This window comes from Pristiophorus japonicus, chromosome 6, assembly GCF_044704955.1.
Source record: "Pristiophorus japonicus isolate sPriJap1 chromosome 6, sPriJap1.hap1, whole genome shotgun sequence".
NCBI lineage: Eukaryota > Metazoa > Chordata > Chondrichthyes > Pristiophoridae > Pristiophorus > Pristiophorus japonicus.
The window spans coordinates 170,125,005-170,148,255 of NC_091982.1; positions in this window are offsets into that span (position 1 = coordinate 170,125,005).

A 23,251-nucleotide genomic window follows, 5' to 3' on the forward strand; every position below is an offset into this window, starting at 1 on the left:
TTCTCGGTAAAATGTTCTTGGTGGTGGTGGATGCTTTTTCAAAATGGATTGAATGTGAAATTATGTCGGGAAGCACCGCCACCGCCACCATTGAAAACCTGAGGGCCATGTTTGCCACCCTCGGCCTGCCTGACATACTGGTCAGTGACAACGGGCCATGATTCACCAGTGCCAAATTTAAAGAATTCGTGACCCGCAATGGGATCAAACATGTCACCTCGGCCCCATTTAAACCAGCCTCCAATGGGCAGGCAGAGCGGACAGTACAAACAATCAAACAGAGCTTTAAACGAGTCACAAAAGGCTCACTCCAAATCCGTCTGTCCCAAGTACTGCTCAGCTACCGCAAGAGACCCCACTCACTCACAGGGGTGTCCCCGGCTGAGCTACTCATGAAAAGGACACTTAAAACCAGACTCTCGCTGGTTCACCCCAACCTGCATGATCAGGTAGAGAGCAGGCGGCAGCAACAAAATGTAAACGATGGTCACACTACTGTGTCACGGAAAATTGATCTGAATGACCCTGTGTATGTGCTAAACTATGGACATGGTCCCAAGTGGATCGCGGGCACGGTGATAGCTAAAGAAGTGAGTAGGGTGTTTGTGGTCAAACTAGACAATGGACAAATTTGCAGAAAGCATCTGGACCAAACGAGGCTGCGGTTCACAGACTGCCCTGAACAAACCACAGCAGACACCACCTTTTACGAGCCCACAACACACACCCAAAGGATCAACGACACCATCCTGGACCAGGAAATCAAACCCATCACGCCCAACAGCTCAGCAAGGACAGGCTCACCCAGCAGTTCTGCAGGGCCAACAACACGCCAGCCCAGCAAGGGCACAGCCAACACACCAGAACAGACATTTGTACCGAGGTGGTTCACCAGGGAAAGAAAGGCTCCCGACCGCCTCACCTTGTAAATAGGTTTCACATTGACTTTAGGGGGGAGTGATGTTGTGTATCTGTAAAGCATGCACTCCCATGTTCCGCCACCAGGGTGATCATCCCCTGAAGTCCCAAGGGATCCCAGCATCCCTTGGGTGTACTGTATATAAGCCGGTCCCTAAGGCCTGTTCCTCACTCTGGAGTGTCTCAATAAAGACTGAGGTCTCTGTTACTTTAACCTCCCTGTGTGCAGTCTCATCTGTGTTAGGAACACAACACATTTATTGTATATTCCCTTGCCTGTTAGACATCTCCAAATGCATTACCTCACACTTCTCCGGATTAAATTCCATTTGTCACTTTTCTGCCCACCTGACCAGTCCATTAACATCTTCCTGCAGTCTACAGGCTTTCTTCCTCATCACAGGAGAAATGTTTTCTTTCACCTGAGTCCAGGAATGTTACTGCCCATCCCAATCTAGAAGACATTTCAGTAAGTTTGCAGTGGGCGTGAATATTCATAGGTGCGTACATGCATCATCACACCGACATCAATGCTTCATGGATATCCAGAAGGGCATCAATGGCTTTCAGAGGACAAATTAATCTCTGAGTACGGGAACAACATAACTCCAGTCTATCCTGCCCATTGGCATCAGAAGCCAAGAACCGTTGTATCAAACAGTGATGTTTAGCGGTGGCTCAATGGTAGCACTCCTGCATCTGAGTCAGAAGTTTATCAAGTTGCACTCCAGAGACTTGAGCACATAAGCTAGGCTGATGCTCCAGTGAGGGAGTGCTGCACTGTCAGTGACACAGTTTTTTCGATGTTAAGCCGAAGCCTCATCTGCCCACTCAGGTGCCCATAAAAGATCACATGGCAGTATTTGAATAAGACTCCTGGTGTCCTGGCCTGCATTTTTCCCTCAACCAACATTGCTGAAACAGATTATCTGATCACGTAGCTCATTCCTGTTTGTGGGATCTTGCTGTGTGCAGTTTGACTGCCACGTTTCCCTACACTACAACTGTGACTACAGTTCATAAGGACTTAATTGGCTGTAAAACGTGTTGGGACATCTTGTGTTCACGAAAGGCACTATATAAATCCAATTTCTTTCTTTCTTAGCACAAATGCATCCTTCGAATGTCAGATCTGGTCTGATATTTTCCAAATAGAAACAATGTCCTTTTCAACAATATTTTCTGCAACTGCCAACTTAAATGTTTCTTCATCTAGCTAATTTTATCTCTTTCTCTTCCGAATTCAATGACTCTTTGATGAGGTTCCACAAATGCTAGTTATCCAATATGAGCCTTGATAGGGAATGTCAGCTGGCTGAACAACCATATGGATGTCACAGCCAAGCCCAGTCTCATTCTCATCTAACATCCACACTTGCACTTGTAACAGAGGTCACTGGAGAGCAATCTGCAGCGATGTTCTCTCTCCCTAACCCAAGTTACTGAGGCCAGTTGTAGCATCCTTATTGCCACCCCACTGAGATCAACTCAGTCCGCACAGATAGGGGATGGAACACATAGCCTATGGAGAAGCAACTTAAGAAACAACTAATCAATATAGAAAGTTGATTATCCAGCTACATCTTCCATCAAATATAAACCTTGCACCATTTTTTTTCCTTGCTTCCCCCATAAAATATAGCTGGGGATTAATAAGCCCTAACTGCCTTAATTCCAAATAACCTAAATTTAACAGTAACAACACCAGTTACAGTCATTTGCAGAAGATGTTTCAATTACAATACAAAGCTGGCACTGGATTAAGTTGTGACATAAATACATGTTTTTATTCACATTTTAACAAATAGCGAAGTTTTTACATTTGTGATATAGGCATTCAAACAACTGGATTTGATCAGGTTCTGATTGCTATTTCAAAGAAATCCAATTGATTTATTTTTTGCACATGGTCTACATAACATGGTCTACAGAGCGTTAGTGATACCCGCCTTCCTATATGTTTCAGAGACAGCAGGCACCTCAAAGCACTGGAGCAGTACCACCAACGCTGCCTCTGCAAGATCCTGCAAAACCATTGGCAGGATAGGCGCACCAATGTTCTCGTTCAGGCCAACATCCCCAGCATCGAAGCATTGACCACGTTCAATCAGTTGCGATGGACAGGCCACATCGTCCGCATGCCCGATACTAGAGTCCCAAAACAAGCACTCTATTCAGAGTTGCAACATGGCAAGCGAGTTCCAGGTGGGCAGAGTAAATGCTTCAAGGACACCCTCAAAGCCTCCTTGAAAAAGTGCAACATGGAAACATAGAAACATAGAAAATAGGTGCAGGAGTAGGTCATTCGGCCCTTCGAGCCTGCACCACCATTCAATAAGATCATGGCTGATCATTCCTTCAGTACCCCGTTCCTGCATTCTCTCCATACCCCTTGATCCCTTTAGCCGCAAGGGCCATATCTAACTCCCTCTTGAATATATCCAATGAACTGGCATCAACAACTCTCTGCGGTAGGGAATTCCATAGGTTAACAACTCTCTGAGTGAAGAAGTTCCTCCTCATCTCAGTCCTAAATGGCTTACCCCTTATCCTAAGACTATGTCCCTGGTTCTGGACTTCCCCAACATCGGGAACATTCTTCCTGCATCTAACCTGTCCAGTCCCGTCAGAATTTTATATGTTTCTATGAGATCCCCTCTCATCCTTCTAAACTCCAGTGAATACAGGCCCAGTCGATCCACTCTCTCCTCATATGTCAGTCCTGCCATCCCAGGAATCAGTCTGGTGAACCTCCGCTGCACTCCCTCAAGAACGTCCTTCCTCAGATTAGGAGACCAAAATTGAACACAATATTCCAGGTGGGGCCTCACCAAGGCCCTATACAACTGCAGTAAGACCTCCCTGCTCCTATACTCAAATCGCCTAGCTATGAAGGCCAACATACCATTTGCCTTCTTCACCGCCTGCTGTACCTGCAAGCCAACCTTCAATGACTGATAAATCAAGACACCCAGGTCTCGCTGCACCTCCCCTTTTCCAAATCTGCCACCATTCAGATAATATTCTGCCTTCGTGTTTTTGCTCCCAAAGTGAATAACCTCACATTTATCCACATTATACTGCATCTACCATGCATTTGCGCACTCGCCTAACCTGTCCAAATCATCCTGCAGCCTCTTAGCGTCCTCCTCACAGCTCACACTGCCACCCAGTTTAGTGTCATCTGCAAACTTGGAGATATTACACTCAATTCCATCATCCAAATCATTAATATATATTGTAAAGAGCTGGGGTCCCAGCACTGAGTCCTGCGGCACTCCACTAGTCACTGCCTGCCATTCTGAAAAGGACCCATTAATCCCGACTCTCTGCTTCCTGTCTGCCAACCAGTTCTCTATCCACGTCAGTACATTACCCCCAATACCATGTGCTTTGATTTTGCACACCAATCTCTTGTGTGGGACCTTGTCAAAAGCCTTTTGAAAGTCCAAATACACCACATCCACTGGTTCTCCCCTGTCCACTCTATTTGTTACATTCTCAAAAAATTCTAGAAAATTTGTCAAGCATGATTTCCCCTTCATAAATCCATGCTGACTTGGACCAATCCTATCACTGCTTTCCAAATGTGCTGCTATTTCATCCTTAATGATTGATTCCAACATTTCCCCCACTACTGATGTCAGGCTAACTGGTCTATAATTACCCGTTTTCTCTCTCCCTCCTTTTTTAAAAAGTGGTGTTACATTAACAACCCTCCGGTCCATAGGAACTGATCCAGAATCGATAGACTGTTGGAAAATGATCACCAATGCATCCACTATTTCTAGGGCCACTTCCTTAAGTACTCTGGGATGTAGACTATCAGGCCCTGGGGATTTATTGGCCTTCAATCCCGTCAATTTCCCTAACACAATTTCCCACCTAATAAGAATATCCTTCAGTTCCTCCTTCTCACTAGACCTTCGGACCCCTAGTACATCGGGAAGGTTATTTGTGTCTTCCTTTGTGAAGATCAGAACCAAAGTATTTGTTCAATTGGTCTGCCATTTCTTTGTTCCCCATTATAAATTCACCCAAATCCGACTGCAAGGGACCAACGTTTGTCTTCACTAACCTTTTTCTCTTCACATATCTATATAAGCTTTTGCAGTCATTTTTTATGTTTCCGGCAAGCTTCCTCTCGTACTCTACTTTCCCCTCTTAATTAAACGCTTTGTCCTCCTCTGCTGTATTCTAAATTTCTGCCAGTCCTCTGGCTTGCTACTTTTTCTGGCTAATTTGTATGCCTCTTCCTTGGATTTAACACTAGCCTTAATTTCCCTTGTTAGCCACGGTTGAGCCACCTTCCCCGTTTTATTTTTACTCCCGACAGGGATGTACAATTGTTGAAGTTCGTCCATATGATCTTTAAAGGTTTGCCATTGCCTATCCACCGTCAACTCTTTAAGTATCATTTGCCAGTCTAATCTAGCCAATTCGCACCTCATACCATCAAAGTTACCTTTCCTTAAATTCAGGACCCTAGTTTCTGAATTAACTTTGTCACTCTCCATCTTAATAAAGAATTCTATCATATTATGGTCACTCTTCTCCAAGGGGCCTCGCACAACAAGATTGCTAATTAGTCCCTTCTCATTACACATCACCCAGTCGAGGATGGCCAGCTCTCTGGTTAGTTCCTCGACATATTGGTCTGGAAAACCATCCCAAATACACTCCAGGAAATTCTCCTCCACCGCATTGCTACCAGTTAGGTTAGCCCAATCAATATGCAGATTAAAGTCGCCCATGATTACTGCTGTACTTTTATTGCACACATCCCTTATTTCTTGTTTGATGCTGTCCCCAACCTCACTACTACTATTCGGTGGCCTGTACACAACGCCCACTAGTGTTTTCTGCCCTTTGGTATTCCGTAGCTCCACCCATACCGATTCCACATCATCCAGGCTAATGTCCCTCCTTACAATTGCATTAATTTCCTCTTTAACCAGCAACGCCACCCTGCCTCCTTTTCCTTTCTGTCTATCCTTCCTAAATGCTGAATACCCCTGGATGTTGAGTTCCCAGCTTTGGTCACCCTGGAGCCATGTCTCTGTGATGCCAATCACATCATATCCGTTAACTGCTATCTGCGCAGTTAGTTAATAGAAACATAGAAACATAGAAAATAGGTGCAGGAGCAGGCCATTCAGCCCTTCTAGCCTGCACCGCCATTCAATGAGTTCATGGCTGAACATGAAACTTCAGTACCCCCTTCCTGCTTTCACGCCATACCCCTTGATCCCCCGAGTAGTAAGGACTTCATCTAACTCCCTTTTGAATATATTTAGTGAATTGGCCTCAACTACTTTCTGTGGTAGAGAATTCCACAGGTTCACCACTCTCTGGGTGAAGAAGTTTCTCCTTATCTCGGTCCTAAATGGCTTACCCCTTATCCTTAGACTGTAACCCCTGGTTCTGGACTTCCCCAACATTGGGAACATGCTTCCTGCATCTAACCTGTCCAAACCCGTCAGAATTTTAAACGTTTCTATGAGGTCCCCTCTCACTCTCCTGAACTCCAGTGAATACAAGCCCAGTTGATCCAGTCTTTCTTGATAGGTCAGTACCACCATCCCGGGAATCAGTCTGGTGAATCTTCGCTGCACTCCCTCAATAGCAAGAATGTCCTTCCTCAAGTTAGGAGACCAAAACTGTACACAATACTCCAGGTGTGGCCTCACCAAGGCCCTGTACAACTGTAGCAACACCTCCCTGCCCCTCGCTATGAAGGCCAACATGCCATTTGCTTTCTTAACCGCCTGCTGTACCTGCATGCCAACCTTCAATGACTGATGTACCATGACACCCAGGTCTCGTTGCACCTTCCCTTTTCCTAATCTGTCACCATTCAGATAATAGTCTGTCTCTCTGTTTTTACCACCAAAGTGGATAACCTCACATTTATCCACATTATACTTCATCTGCCACGCATTTGCCCACTCACCTAACCTATCCAAGTCACTCTGCAGCCTCATAGCATCCTCCTCGCAGCTCACACTGCCACCCAACTTAGTGTCATCCGCAAATTTGGAAATACTACATTTAATCCCCTCGTCTAAATCATTAATGTACAATGTAAACAGCTGGGGCCCCAGCACAGAACCCTGCGGTACCCCACTAGTCACTGCCTGCCATTCCGAAAAGTACCCATTTACTCCTACTCTTTGCTTCCTGTCTGACAACCAGTTCTCAATCCACGTCAGCACACTACCCCCAATCCCATGTGCTTTAACTTTGCACATTAATCTCCTGTGTGGGACCTTGTCGAAAGCCTTCTGAAAGTCCAAATATACCACATCAACTGGTACTCCTTTGTCCACTTTATTGGAAACATCCTCAAAAAATTCCAGAAGATTTGTCAAGCATGATCTCCCTTTCACAAATCCATGCTGACTTGGACCTATCATGTCACCATTTTCCAAATGCGCTGCTATGACATCCTTAATAATTGATTCCATCATTTTACCCACTACTGAGGTCAGGCTGACCGGTCTATAATTCCCTGCTTTCTCTCTCCCTCCTTTTTTAAAAAGTGGGGTTACATTGGCTACCCTCCACTCGATAGGAACTGATCCAGAGTCAATGGAATGTTGGAAAATGACTATCAATGCATCCGCTATTTCCAAGGCCACCTCCTTAAGTACTCTGGGATGCAGTCCATCAGGCCCTGGGGATTTATCGGCCTTCAATCCCATCAATTTCCCCAACACAATTTCCCGACTAATAAAGATTTCCCTCAGTTCCTCCTCCTTACTAGACCCTCTGACCACTTTTATATCCGGAAGGTTGTTTGTGTCCTCCTTAGTGAATACTGAACCAAAGTACTTGTTCAATTGGTCTGCCATTTCTTTGTTCCCCGTTATGACTTCCCCTGATTCTGACTGCAGGGGACCTGCATTTGTCTTCACCAACCTTTTTCTCTTTACATACCTATAGAAACTTTTGCAATCCGCCTTAATGTTCCCTGCAAGCTTCTTCTCGTACTCCATTTTCCCTGCCCTAATCAAACCCTTTGTCCTCCTCTGCTGAGTTCTAAATTTCTCCCAGTCCCCAGGTTCGCTGCTATTTCTGGCCAATTTGTATGCCATTTCCTTGGCTTTAATACTATCCCTGATTTCCCTTGATAGCCACGGTTGAGCCACCTTCCCTTTTTTATTTTTACGCCAGACAGGAATGTACAATTGTTGTAATTCATCCATGCGGTCTCTAAATGTCTGCCATTGCCCATCCACAGTCAACCCCTTAAGTATCATTAGCCAATCTATCTTAGCCAATTCATGCCTCATACCTTCAAAGTTACCCTTCTTTAAGTTCTGGACCATGGTCTCTGAATTAACTGTTTCATTCTCCATCCTAATACAGAATTCCACCATATTATGGTCACTCTTCCCCAAGGGGCCTCTCACAATGAGATTGCTAATTAATCCTCTCTCATTACACAACACCCAGTCTAAGATGGCCTCCCCCCTAGTTGGTTCCTCGACATATTGGTCTAGAAAACCATCCCTTATGCACTCCAGGAAATCCTCCTCCACCGTATTGCTTCCAGTTTGGCTAGCCCAATCTATGTGCATATTAAAGTCACCCATTATAACTGCTGCACCTTTATTGCATGCACCCCCTAATTTCCTGTTTGATGCCCTCCCCAACATCACTACTACTGTTTGGAGGTCTGTACACAACTCCCACTAACGATTTTTGCCCTTTAGTGTTCTGCAGCTCTACCCATATAGATTCCACATCATCCAAGCTAATGTCTTTCCTAACTATTGCATTAATCTCCTCTTTAACCAGCAATGCTACTCCACCTCCTTTTCCTTTTATTCTATCCTTCCTGAATGTTGAATACCCCTGGATGTTGAGTTCCCAGCCCTGATCATCCTGGAGCCACGTCTCCGTAATCCCAATCACATCATATTTGTTAACATCTATTTGCACAGTTAATTCATCCACCTTATTGCGGATACTCCTTGCATTAAGACACAAAGCCTTCAGGCTTGCTTTTTTAACACCCTTTGTCCTTCTAGAATTTTGCTGTACAGTGACCCTTTTTGTTCTTTGCCTTGGGTTTCTCTGCCCTCCACTTTTCCTCATCTCCTTTCTGTCTTTTGCTTTTGCCTCATTTTTGTCTCCCTCTGTCTCCCTACATAGGTTCCCATCTCCCTGCAATATTAGTTTAACTCCTCCCCAACAGCACTAGCAAACACTCCCCCTAGGACATTGGTTCCGGTCCTGCCCAGGTGCAGACCGTCCGGTTTGTACTGGTCCTACCTCCCCCAGAACCGGTTCCAATGCCCCAAGAATTTGAAAGCCTCCCTGCTGCACCACTGCTCAAGCCATGTATTCATCTGCACTATCCTGCGATTCCTACTCTGACTAGCACATGGCACTGGTAGCAATCCCGAGATTACTACTTTTGAGGTCCTACTTTTTAATTTAGCTCCTAGCTCCTTAAATTCTTTTCGTAGGACCTCATCCCTTTTTTTACCTATGTCGTTGGTACCAATGTGCACCACGACAACTGGCTGTTCTCCCTCCCATTTCAGAATGTCCTGCACCCGCTCCGAGACATCCTTGACCCTTGCACCAGGGAGGCAACATACCATCCTGGAGTCTCGGTTGCGTCCGCAGAAACACCTATCTATTCCCCTCACCATCGAATCCCCTATCACTATCGCGCTCCCAATCTTTTTCCTGCCCTCCTTTGCAGCAGAGCCACCTACGGTGCCATGAACTTGGCTGCTACTGCCCTCCCCTGATGAGTCATCCTCCCCAACAGTACTCAAAGCAGTGTATCTGTTTTGCAGGGGGATGACCACAGGGGACCCCTGCACTATCTTTCTTGCACTGCTCTTCCTGCTGGTCTTCCATTTCCTATCTGGCTGTGGACCCTTCTCCTGCGGTAAGACCAACTCGCTACACGTGATACTCACGTCATTCTCAGCATCGTGGATGCTCCAGAGTGAATCCACCCTCAGCTCCAATTCCGCAACGCAGACCGTCAAGAGCTCGAGGTGGATACACTTCCCACACACGTAGCACCTAGGGACACCGGAAGTGTCCCCGAGTTCCCACATGGTACAGGAGGAGCATATCACGTGACCGAGCTCTCCTGCCATGTCTTAACCTTAGATACCCTTAAATTGGTAATAACAATGTTGCAGTTCACTTACTGATATAAAAAAGAAAAGAAAAGCTACTCACCAATCACCAGCCAATCACTTACCCCATTGGCTGTGACGTCACTTTTTGATTACTTTCTACTTCTATTTTGCTTTCTCTCCCGCTGTAGCTGCACCGGTCGCCTTTATAGGTCGCTCCCCTCTCACCAACTGCCGCTGGCTCTCGATCTCCCGCTGGGCTTTTGATAGGTCGCTCCCCTCTCACCAACTGCCGCTGGCTCTCGATCTCCCGCTGGGCTTTTGATAGGTCGCTCCCCTCTCACCAACTGTCGCTGGCTCTCGATCTCCCGCTGGGCTTTTGATAGGTCGCTCACCTCTCACCAACTGCCGCTGGCTCTCGATCTCCCGCTGGGCTTTTGATAGGTCGCTCCCCTCTCACCAACTGCCGCTGGCTCTCGATCTCCCGCTGGGCTTTTGATAGGTCGCTCCCCTCTCCCCAACTGCCGCTGGCTCTCGATCTCCCGCTGGGCTTTTGATAGGTCGCTCCCCTCTCACCAACTGCCGCTGGCTCTCGATCTCCCGCTGGGCTTTTGATAGGTCGCTCCCCTCTCCCCAACTGCCGCTCAGTTCGTCCACCTTATTCCGAATACTCCTCACTTTGAGGCACAGAGCCTTCAGGCTTGTCTTTTTAACACACTTTGACCCTTTAGAATTCTGCTGTAAAGTGGCCCTTTTTGTTTTTTGCCTTGGGTTTCGCTGCCCTCCACTTTTACTATTCTTCTTTCTATCTTTTGCTTCTGTCTCCATTTTATTCCCCTTTGTCTCCCTGCATAGGTTGCTATCCCCCTGCCATATTAGTTTAACTCCTCCCAAACAGCACTAGCAAACACTCCCCCTTGGACATTGGTTCCGGTCCTGCCCAGGTGCAGACCCCACCGACACCTGGGAATCCCTGGCCCAAGACCGCTCAAAGTGGAGGAGGAGCATTCGGGAAGGCACCGAAAACCTTCGAGTCTCTTTGCCGGAAGACAAGCACAAACAATGGAAGGAGCACACAACAACCCAAGCACCCCATCCACCAATCCTCTCAACCACCGTCTGTCCCACCTGTGACAGAGACAGTAGGTCCCACATTGGACTCTTCAGTCACCTGAGAATTCATATTAGTGTGGAAGCAAGTCATCCTCAACTCAGAGGGACTGCCTAAGAAGAAGAAGGCATTCAAACAACTCGATCTGATCTGATTGCTATTTCTAAGAAATCCAATTGATTGATTGTAATGACTTTAGTTATACCAGTCGAGATATTTTCACATAATTTCCATTTAACATTAAGAAAACAAATTCCTTAAGTTTTAATCAAAGATATTATTTTATCACTGTTTTTCTTTTACAAGTTTACCAGAAAATTGATAGTCTCAATTTAATGACAACTGGGAACATGCTCTCATGATGACTCATTAATAACAATAGCAATAACTTGTATTTATAGAGCACCTTTAGCATAGTAAAATGTCCCAAGGCACCTCACAGGAGTGTTATAAAACAAAATTTGACACCTAGCCATATCACGAGATATTTGGGCAGAAAGAGGTAGGTTTTAAGCAGCATCTTAAAGGAGGAAAGAAAGGTAGAGACAGGGAGAGGTTTAGGGAGAGAATTCCAGAGTTTAGGACTTTGGCAGCTGAAGGCATAGCCGCCAGTGGTGGAGTTGGTCCAATGAGTAGCTGGGCCAAACAGACCAGGAAGGTGCCTGGTTTGATCACTGATCTGTGCTGGGTTAGCAGATCTCAGCTGTAGCTGAGCAGTTAGGGTTCTACAATTGGCCTCAGTGACCCTGGGTTAGAAATGGGAAAATCTGCCAGGATTCCTGCTCCCAACTTGAAATGTACGTGTGTGGATATCAGATAAGGGCAAAGTCAATCTCCCTGTGATGCCTTCTGCAGCGAATAGATGATCAACATACTCTGTTGAGGCTCCCATGTGAATAATGTCCACCCAGCCAACTTATCAGAAGGCGACCCCCTTGGAACCATGCACTAGACCACGTCAATGCCTCAGGAAAGGAAGGGAGAAAATTGGTGAGAAGAATTCTCTGAACCTTTTCCAAGGCCGCTATATCACCACCATGTGAGGGGACCAAAACTGGATGCAGTGCTCCAGTTGCAGTCTAACCAGAAACTTATATAATGGCTCTACAGATAACACATGGTCCATGTGAGCACCTGGGCTAGTTTTGATCATCTGAGGGTGTTGGAGAGGAATTTCAGGGAGTATTTTTTTCCCTAATTGGCCCTGATCTTTCTGCCTGTCTCAGGAGATTACATGGTTCCTGGGGTGGGGACTAAGGAAGTGTCTGCTCATGTTGCTCCAGCCATCATGAGTGTTGGACTGGCTTGATGGACAGCTGGTCTTTTCCTACCCATCATTTTCGTATGTTTGTACAAAAAAACCAAAGATAAACGGAAAAGACTGAACATTCTATATCAAACAATGTAGGCTCATGTTATTCATTATACATTCTGGTTATTTGATACATTTGTGCAGGTAATCCCAGAGAATGTATTATGTGTGCAAACATACCTTCCTACCATGTAATACCTTCCTACCTTTCTCTATTGTTTTTCTCTGATGTTGATTTCCTCTTAGTATATTTTACCCTTTTTCATTTTTTATTAATCTTAATTCAAGTGTTAAAAGCATGGGTAGAAAAGCGCTGTTCCTGCTACACAATCTGTCATCAGGAATTGATCACCTTGGGTTTCTCACTCACATTTAACAAACATAAAATTGAGTAGGTAATCCCAGAGAATGGTAATGGATTCTGTATCATGTGATTTCCTGACTTTAGCTTAGCTTGGATGGTGCAACTTGGAGACAATGTAATGTATTTCTAAGGGATCATTTTGGGTGACATTAAACAAGTCCTGGAGATCTGTTGCATGTTTTCCTGCGCTCAATGGCAGGGGTTCAATAAATGAAGTAAAGGGATGACAGAAAATAACACCCAAAATGGACACCAAGGATAAAATCACAGATGGCTAACTTCTAAAATGCCATTTTCTTTTGTTCTTTCAAAAGATACCTTTTCATTCATTAGATTCAATAACCTGATGTTAACAAACTGCAGTGTATATTCAAAGTATTCTGAACTGGATCTGTGTAGCACATTGTAGCTTTAAAGAAAAGTCTCTTCGATGGAGCACTGCCAAACTTCTTGGCAAAATCAAGTTCCAGGTGGGAATGCCAAGCTCCAAAATTCTGCAATCATCTTAAATTTAATATCTGTGTCTTGGGCCCAGCCTGGCCTCTTGGCACAGATATTAACATTTGGATTCTGGCTCCCGAGATGGCTCAGGTTATTTATCCAGTATCTGAGCCATAAAGACTAGGAAGCTCCCAGGCTGGATCCCCAGTCTGCTGGAATGGCATGTTTTGCACATAAATGGGATCAGGCCGCCTATGTTATCCCCCATGGTAAAATAACGTAACAACATTCATTGCCAAGGCTGACACATGAATAATAGCTATCTAAGAGAGGTGCCAGAGGGCTAGTAGCTGCTGCACAACTGTGTCCCAACAAGCATATAAAAACATTGATGTTTTGGACCCTGGTTAATTCTGGACCCTGGTAAGGTGCAGGATTACAAACCCTTATTTCTGGATGGAATCAATTTAAATAATTTCTATTATGTTAAAAAATGTTTTCAATAAATGGCACATAGGTTTTATATTACACTGGGTTGGAAAGTGTTTAATAATTTAATACAATTTCATTTAATGTAATATGCTATGTCAATGTTCGGTATGATTGTGTCCTTTTTTCTGCAAGCGTTTTTCTTTTTAATAATTAAACCCTGAGATGGGTGAGTTTGTGGGGAAGATGTTTATAACTCACTTTGTTGCTCACATATTATGTTGTTTCCTATCCTGTGGAATAGTTAGATATTCTACTCTAACCCATTGTATAGTGGGAAGTTTAACTCCCTCCACCAGGGAGAAACTTGGGGAACGGGAGTTAAAATCCAGCCAGTACACTTATCACTCGTTTCCCATCCCTCGACTTTTTTAACACCGCTGATTTCTTGCAAATCGGGGTCCTCTCACTTAGATAGGACAAAGATGCTATTTTAACTGCCGACTGCGGTAGGCACTGTGAATGCCCCATTCAGTAAAACCTGGCAGACACCCAGCGGAGTAAGTGTAAAACTCATCCTTGTAGGGCCGGGAGGAGCAAGAGCGCTCCTCGAGTGCACGGAAAAAATTTAGTCGCTACCATATCGGACTCACCCCTCCCAACCCAGAAAACCCTCCTGAATCCCTCCCCCACGACTTACCCGACTCCCAGCTTGGCCGTCTCTGGGCCGCTCGAGCTCTATAGGCCCAAAGTTAGCGAGCTGCCTCTGGTCACCCATCTCAGGAAGACAACTGTCCGGCAGCAAATTATTGAGGCCCAGCCGTTAAAATGGACTAGGACTCCCACTGCAGGATGTGTCCTGAATAAATGAAAGTCTGTCACATCTTAATGAATTGAGAGTGACTGCCCTTGACATAAAGACAGCATTTGACTGAATGCGACATCAAGGAGCTCTAGTAAATTGAAGTCAATGGGAATTAGGGGCGAAACTCTCCACTGGCTGGAGTCATACCTAGCACAAAGGAAGATGGTTGTGATATTTGGAGGTCAATCATCTCAGCCCCAGGACATCGCTGTAGGGGTTTCTCAGGGCAGTGTCCTCGGCCCAACCATCTTCAGCTGCTTCATCAATAAGCTTTCCTCCACCATAAGGTCAGAAGTTTACTGATGATTCAGCTCCATTCGCAACTCCTTAGATAATGAAGCAGTCCGTGCCCGCATGCAGCAAGACCTCGACAACATTCAGGCTTGGGCTGATAAGTGGCAATTAACATTCGCACCACAAAAGTGACAGGCAATGACTATCTCCAACAAGAGAGTGTCGAACCACCGCCCCATGACATTCTGAGATAGTGTTAATGTATGAAATGATGTCAATAGGATATTATGCCACATTACAAAATGGAGATTAGTTCAAATGAGCTATTATAACCTGTGCTATGTTCTTCAACAAGCAAAAGAAGAATATGGGGCAGAAACTGCCCCTCCCCTTAAGGCCTGTTACCGCTGGAAATTGGCGGCCACGCTGCGGAGTGCAATGGCCGCTAATTTTTTGTATAATGGCCGCCATTTTTAAAATTCTGCTCCTGCAATATCCCGGCAGTGACCCGCACCCACCGCCCCCTCCCCCACTGCTCCGCTGCTGCTGATCCGTCCTAAGTATGTCATAAGAGCGCACACCACTGCTGATTCTGCCCGATGGCGAAATTCCGGCGAAAAAATTTTGCTTCTGCTGTGCGGTGCCAAAAGCTGTATTTTTCTGCCAGTGCAGTGAGGCTGTAGTTCTTGCAAAATGGTGGTGCGGCTCCCATTAAAGGGGAGGACCTACTGCTGCAGCCGCCATGTTTTATTTTGTCGGCCGACTGCCATGTCGGGCCAACAAGTATGCCCCCAGGTTCGACCGGGCTGCCAACAGGCAGCCTGGCACCTCCTCTTTGGTCCCTGGCCGCTGGCCTGGCCGAAAACCTCCCTCGTGGCCCAATGGACCGAACTTAAACAATTGCGCATGCTCTCCCCTTTAAGCCCGCCTCCAACTTCCGCCCCTCTAGTGTGTTTACTGCTCCACTTCTGCCCCCATTATGACCGGCTTCCGGTCCGCTGGGGGAAAAAAGCCAAAGAGGAAATTTCGCTCAAGAGGCGACCGCATCCACTGCGCCGGTAAAAAAATGAGAAACAGGGTCGGTGCCCCCCATTTCCAGCGGTGGGTAATTTCAGAGGTGTAAAATGCGAACCTCTATGTTCATAAACAGTGTAATTAACACTTGAAAGTAATGAATTGCTGAAAGATAATAAAGCAACCTTGAAGATGGCTAAAATAAGATAAGTAAGTAAATTGACTGTAAGTTGGGCACAAAGATAGGTAGAATCACTGGAAGGAAAGGAGCAGAAAAATAAAGAAGAGAGCTTTGAACCATTGTATTATCTCTGTTCCCCGGAATTGGGTAACTATGCCCTTTTTGTATTTTGCAGTGCTGTTAATAAAGTCATTGCAGGTCATTTATTGTTGTGAAGTTGAAACCATACGACTCCTGACATTCGAGTCAACAGATACAAAATCATTGGTTTTGGCATTTTAGATTTAAGTTTTAGAATTGTGTATGCTAATTGCTTTCAGATATCTTTTAATATTAATTCATAGATTGTGGATAGGCCTTTGCTAATGTCAGGACAATCCTTGTGGTTTATTCTATGCTTAATTCATCAATCTTCCAGGATAATCCACAGTAATTGGACACCCAGACTCATTTGTATAACAGTCTATCTTTCCATCCGACCAGAAAACCAAACTTTATCTGGATTTCACTCAGAAGGTCAATAAAAATAATGAGCTTTTATTTTTATTTTTTCTTAAGTTTTCTGACAATTACTCATAAGAACATATATGGAAATGGAAGTGCCAATTTAAACACAGTCCTGTTCCTTCCACAGACAGAGTGCACGATCACAGATTCTACTCCAGCTGTTTAATATCTTGAAGGTATGCTTTGTGTAAATGCTCAGAGGTAATCAGGCAAACACAAGAATATTTATCCATCACATTTCCACTGTTCAACCCTGCCTTTCATCCTCCACACACAACATTTCCAAACTCCAACAGCACAGGAACAATGTCTTGTGGACTATTTGATCATCTCAGTGTCTACATGTCACGATAATCTCCATGTCTATTCCCAATGAGTCATTTGCACAATTTCCTTTCCAAAGCAGTTAATTGACACAGCTGAGAGTCTGGTTCTCATATCGGGTGCTCTGTGGGGAAACCAAAAGTTTCTTCTAATCACGAGTCTCATTTGAGGCGCCAAAATTTTTAAGTTGGATCTAGTTCCCACGGTCTAAGTCAATAGTTTTTTTTCAGTCCCATCTTCTATTGCCCCTCGGCATTGCAAAAGCAGACTTGAGTCCTCTTAAACACATAATAGGTACATATAAAGTACGTTGAATTACAAGGAAACTAATTTGTTTTACAAAATCCTGTTATTTACAATAGCAGGAAAATTTGAGGCACATATTTGCCTTTGCTGTAGTAGATTTATTTATTTATTTATTTTTTAAATCCAGGTCACTCCCCTTCTTTCCTGAAGCTGCTGACTCAGGCTGCGGTGTGGTTATACAGCCAGCAGGTTCCTCCTTCAAGTGGCCAGTCTTCATACCTCAACTTAGACAGTGAGAATTGCCAGGCTATTTGACGATGGGAAGCACCAGTTTAATTCTACCCTCAGTGATGTCACACACAGGCACTTTTGAGAAGGACAATTCATGCAGTCAGGGATCCCAGGGAAAATAGTGCCTCAGAACATGGGGATACAGCATGGTGGCAAGTAAATGCAGAGATTCTACAGCCAGGGATCCAAACCAGCCAACCTGCAGGAGCATGCCTCCTACCATTAGGTGAGGCACAGCACAGAACACAACAACAACAAAAACATCACATTTATATAAGCATCTCTAACATAGTAAAACATCTCACAGAAGCAATATCAAACAAAGTTTTACACCAAGCCACATAAGGATATATTAGGACAGGTAACCAAAAGGATGGTTAAAGAGGTAGATTTTAAGAGCATCTTAAAGGAGGAGAAAGAGGTGGAGAGGCGGAGAGGTTTAGGAGGGAATTCCAGAGCTTAGGGCTTAGGTGGCTGAAGGCATTGATGGCAATGGTGGAGCGATAAAAATCAGGGATACTCAACAGGCTAGAATTGGAGGAGCCCAGAGATCTCAGAGGTTTGTAAGGCTGGAAGAGATGACAAGGCTAGGGACAGGGACGTGTTATGGAGGATTTGAAAACAAGAATGAGAATTTTATGCTGGACCAGGAGCCAATGCAGGTCAGTGAGCACAGGGATGATGGTTGAATGGGGTGGTGCAAGTTAGGATATGGGCAGCAGAGTTTTGATTCGCTCAGGTTTATGGAGAGTGCATGATAGGAGGCTGGCCAGGAGGTAACAAAGGCAAGGATGAAGATTTCAGCAACAGGTGAGCTGAGGCAGGGCGGAAACAGACAATGCTATGGTGATGGAAGTAGGCGGACCTGGTGTTAGATGTGCGGTCGGAAGCTACCATGTCACCACATGTACAATCCATCAACTCAACCTCCACTATGGTGGAGCTCAAGTTTATCTCCTTGACAAATGACAAAGGAGTTACCCACCTAATTAAATAGGAAAGTAAAAATTTGACCTAACTCAAGAAAGCAGGCATTGCTGCAGGAGACCTATCTCACCCTCCACGAGAATGGCAAACACACAAGGAACTGAGTTGGCCAAACAATGGCAGCCTCCTACCCAACCAACAGCAGAAATCACAAGTGTCTCCCCTTCATCCTCAGGAAGACCATCTCAGGTGAGATGGTAGTTCAATCCTGATAAAAGATCAAATATTGGGAGAACTGATCACAATGGTCAAAGTGTACTCCCAAATGAAGATTGCCCCAACATTCCTCTCAATTCTCCCCTGCCCCCACCCCCACCACACCTCCCTCCCCTGCTGCCCCTGCCACTTGCACTGAAGCCACAGTGATTATAGGAAGAAAACTAAAATGCACAAAGGAGTACACCTCCTACTCAAAGCCATACAATATATGCTCTGGAATCAACTACCCTCCCTTGGAACAGATATTTGTCCTGAATTAAAAGCAGCCAAAAATGCTCCCAAGCCATATCTTGCCTTTCACCAATTACCCTCCAGTTCACCCTCACTAACATACCACTCCATCCCTGTTAACTTTAGGAGCAGAAAAGCTTGTCCAATACACCAAGATGAATTATTATGAAGAACGGAATAAACTACGGAAGCTCGTAGGCTTCACCCAGAAACAACAAACACAGAACAGAACTGTTACTGCACAAGATAAAAGTTCATGGAGTTGGGGGTAATATATTAGCATGGATAGAGGATTGGCTAACTAACAGAAACAGAGAGTTGGGATAAATGGGTCATTTTCCATTTGGCAAACTGTAACTAGTGGGGTGCCACAGAGATTGGTGCTGGGGTCTCAACTATTTACAATCTATATTAATGATTTGGATGAAGGGACCAAGTGTAATGTAGTCAAGTTTGTTGATGATACAAAGGTCGGTGGTAAAGCAAGTTGTGAGAAGGACAAATAAAATCTACAAAGGGATAAAGACAGGCAAGTGGGCAAAAATTGGGCAGATGGAGTATAATGTGGGAAAATGTGAGGTTATCCACTTTGGCAGAAAAAATAGAAAAGCAAATTATTATTTAAATGGAGAAAAATTGCAAAGTGTTGCAACACAGAGGAACCTGGGGGTCCTTGTGCATGAAACACAAAAAGTTACAGCAAGTTACAGCAAGTAATCAGGAAGGAAAATAGAATGTTGGCCTTTATTGCAAGGGGATGGAGTATAAAAGCAGAGAAGTCTTGCTGCAACTGTAGAGGGTATTGGTGAGGCCACACCTAGAGTACTACGTACAGTTTTGGTCTCCTTATTTAAGGAGGGATATACTTGCATTGGAGACAGTTCAGAGAAGGTTCACTAGGTTGATTCCGGAGATGGATGGGTTGAGTAGGTTGAGTCTATACTCATTGGAGTTTAGAAAAATAAGAGGTGATCTTATTGAAACATATAAGATAATGTGGGGGCTCGACAAGGTGAATGCAGAGAGGATGTTTCCACTCTGGGGGGATCTAGAACTCGGAGGCATAGTTTCAGAATAACGGGTCACCCATTTAAAACTAAGTTGAGGAGGAATTTCTTCTCTCAGAGGGTTGCAAATCTGTGGTATTCTCTGACCCAGAGAGCTGTGGAGACTGGGTCATTGAATGCATTTAAGGTGGAGATAGACAGATTTTTGAGTGATAAGGGAGTAAAAGGTTATGAGGAGCAGGCAGGGAAGTGGAGCTGAGTCCATGATCAGATCAGCCATGATATTGAATGGCAGAGCAGGCTCGAGGGGCCAAATGGCCTACTCCTGCACCTATTTCTTATGTGACATAAAACAATACAAAGGGAAAAGCTTACCTCAGTCCCAAGTGAGATCAACAAGGGGTTTCCAGACTTCTATGACTAATTGCACACCAGAAATTTGGAACTGTGATCTGTTAACCTATTCTACCCACACTCAGGCTGTCCCAAAGGAAGGTAAAAATGGGTCAACATGGAACACAGTCACAAGCTATCAAAGGTTCTCTTTTGTACAGTTGGGCCATGAAAGCCCCACAATGATCAAATCTCCCTCAATAAGTTTAACCTGAGAGACACCACCAAATCATCTTGATCCTCAAAGCATGTGATCTTAAATGTACCAACACCCACCAATATATTCTCGAGTAAGGGCCATGTAGCAAAATTGTATAGGAGCTTCACAAAATGCATGAATGTATTTTTCATCTGAGTAATCAGTAATAAAAAAGTATTTCCCATTCATATTTTACTTTCTATTCAAAATTAAGACAGCCCCATTAGCTGTAATAATGCAATGCTGCATTTAACATAATAGTCTAATGCATTAGCATATTTATATTGTTCTGGAAATAAACCACAATAGTGAATAAGTTACAATGTATGATGTAAATAAGCATACAGACATAAAACATTAACAGCAACTAATGATTATGAGAAGATTCACAATTATGAATATTTTTTCATACCTTTAAAATGTATACAGAGTGTGATCTCCTATTCTTGTTAATTGTTGGTCAGCTTCTGAAGTATAATTTCAGCTGAATCACATTTCCACTATTGCTTCACAATTTTTAGAATTTGTTTCAGCCAAATAATACTAAAACACTGAACTGAGAGACGATGGAAAGTATTGAATTCGCAATACTTAAATCACAAGTGAGGCATTTTTTGAAATTGAATTAATTTGTATTTGGGGCTATTCGATGAGTAGAGATAACTGTGTGACAGCTGGCATCATTTAACAGACCTTTCACTTGTTTATCTTCTGTCAAATGTGTTCCCATTTATTCATAATTTATAGAAATGTAAATGTGATATTTTTTTTGGATTACAGTTGCATATATCTGCTCAACAAAATTCAAATGCCAATTAAAGTTTAATGTTTTAAAGAGACAATGGAACAGCTGGTTCTATGCTAGCATTAAATCGATTAAAAATGTAATTGAAAATTAACTTTTCAAACCTAGCATGTATCACTTTGTCATACCGTCACCAATGCAAAGCTGAAATAATGTGATGTATCTGGGTGTGCCAACCTATATCCTATCCCTAGTGCCTACCTATCCAGCGTATGCTTTTAACTCTCCAATCAGTTATATGGTGTGGGGAAATACCTTGTTCATAGCTTAGTTAATTGTGGTATACTGAGCATGAGGTTGACATGATTGCAAATTGTGTATTAATTTGAGGTTGATCTTTTACTTTGGATAACATTCTATCCAATAGTTTGCAACAAGGTTAGAACTACAGGAGTTTGAAATTAGACATTAGAAATATTGCAAATTGGAATTCTGCTGTAATTTGTGGCTGGCACATTTCACTAAATGGTTCATTGTCTGTGCCCCATTCTATTATGAAGGGCCCTCTTTCTTACTCAGTCAATAAACTCCTCATCTGTGCTACAAGTGTTTTTTCATAATTTTTTTAAGGATTTATTTCTTTCAATTAGCAGATTTTGATGATTGAAAAGTTAATGTAGGTAATCCCAGAAAATCGTCAAGTACTGAGTAGTGCTTTTTTCAGCACCAACTTTGTTTAATTTTAAGGTGACAGGCTTACATTGGTTTTGTTGCACATGAAGCTGTCCATCTTATTTTAGTGTTCCCAGACTCACTGATAGAGGAAGCTGGATCTATTTAATGTCAGTGTAAAAAGCCTACCTCAGCACTGAATGAAATATAGTGCAATAAACCTTACTCACAAGTTACATTAACTATCTACTCCACTGTGTGCGCTACCAAAGCAACTCCCCAGATGGTGCTACAGTTCTACTATGTAAGCTGTTAATGGCCATATGTCAAATGTGGTATGACTGAGAGAAAATGAAATGCAACACAATTGCACACCAGTGAATAAAGAAAAGCATTTATATTTACGTATATATTACAGGCGGATATTTATTTCACAAGTGTTAGATCTATAGCAGCCATTTTTTTGCAATTCATTTTAGCCAGTTTAAATGAAATTTTATTGTAAAAATTGATGTGCAGGGAGTAAGCAACTGGAGGGTAATAGTTTTTGGGGCCAGCCAGATGAATTGCAGTCTTTTATGGTCTTGTACTTTTCTACATCATACTCATTGCATTGATGAAAACAGATTAATTCTTGACAAGCTTCCAGCCACTGACATGCAGAGTGCTGAGCCCAGTGCAATAACAATCCAGCTCTGAATAAAGAACCAAACGTAGGTTATAAGTGCATGGCATAAAACAAGAAGATACCCACAAAAGATTACTCGGTAGGTTTCCTGATTAGTTGTGGTCGATTAACAGTCATAAAATGGGCATAATTGTTCAGAAAATGGACAGAGATCCGCTACTTCAGATTTCCACCCATGAAGCAGCCCAACTAATGCTTGATCAGAAAATCTACCCCGACACAGCTGTCATCCCATCTCAGTGCCCAAAGGATAACTGCAAACTGTTCAATCACATTCATTTGGAGGCAGCACTGTAACATAAACGAGGCACCATATATTCCTCTGAAAGTACAGAACACCACCTCACGAGGCCGACCCGTTCCTGACTCTGAAAGCAAAGCCTCCCTGGTGGCAAATGTAAAATTACACTTCTTCTTCTGCCATTTGTTCCAGCTGTGAGGCTGTGGGGGGAGCAGGGAGCGGAACAGGCTGAAATCCTACACATATGCAGTCATTACAATGTTACAGCTACTCCTCCAAATCCACCCCAATGTATAAATGGGATGAAGCAAGCAGCCCTTTTAACTCATTGACCTTCTGCAATGCAAGGTATTGATTCTACATTACACTGTAATTCTCTGTAAAGCACATAACAGTAGGTAATAATCACCGCCACATAATTAAAAAAAAATAAAATTCCTAACGAGGAAATTTGAAATTGTAATTTTGTTTTACATTTTTAATCTGTTCTGATGTACTTTTTTCACATTAAGGTATTTATAT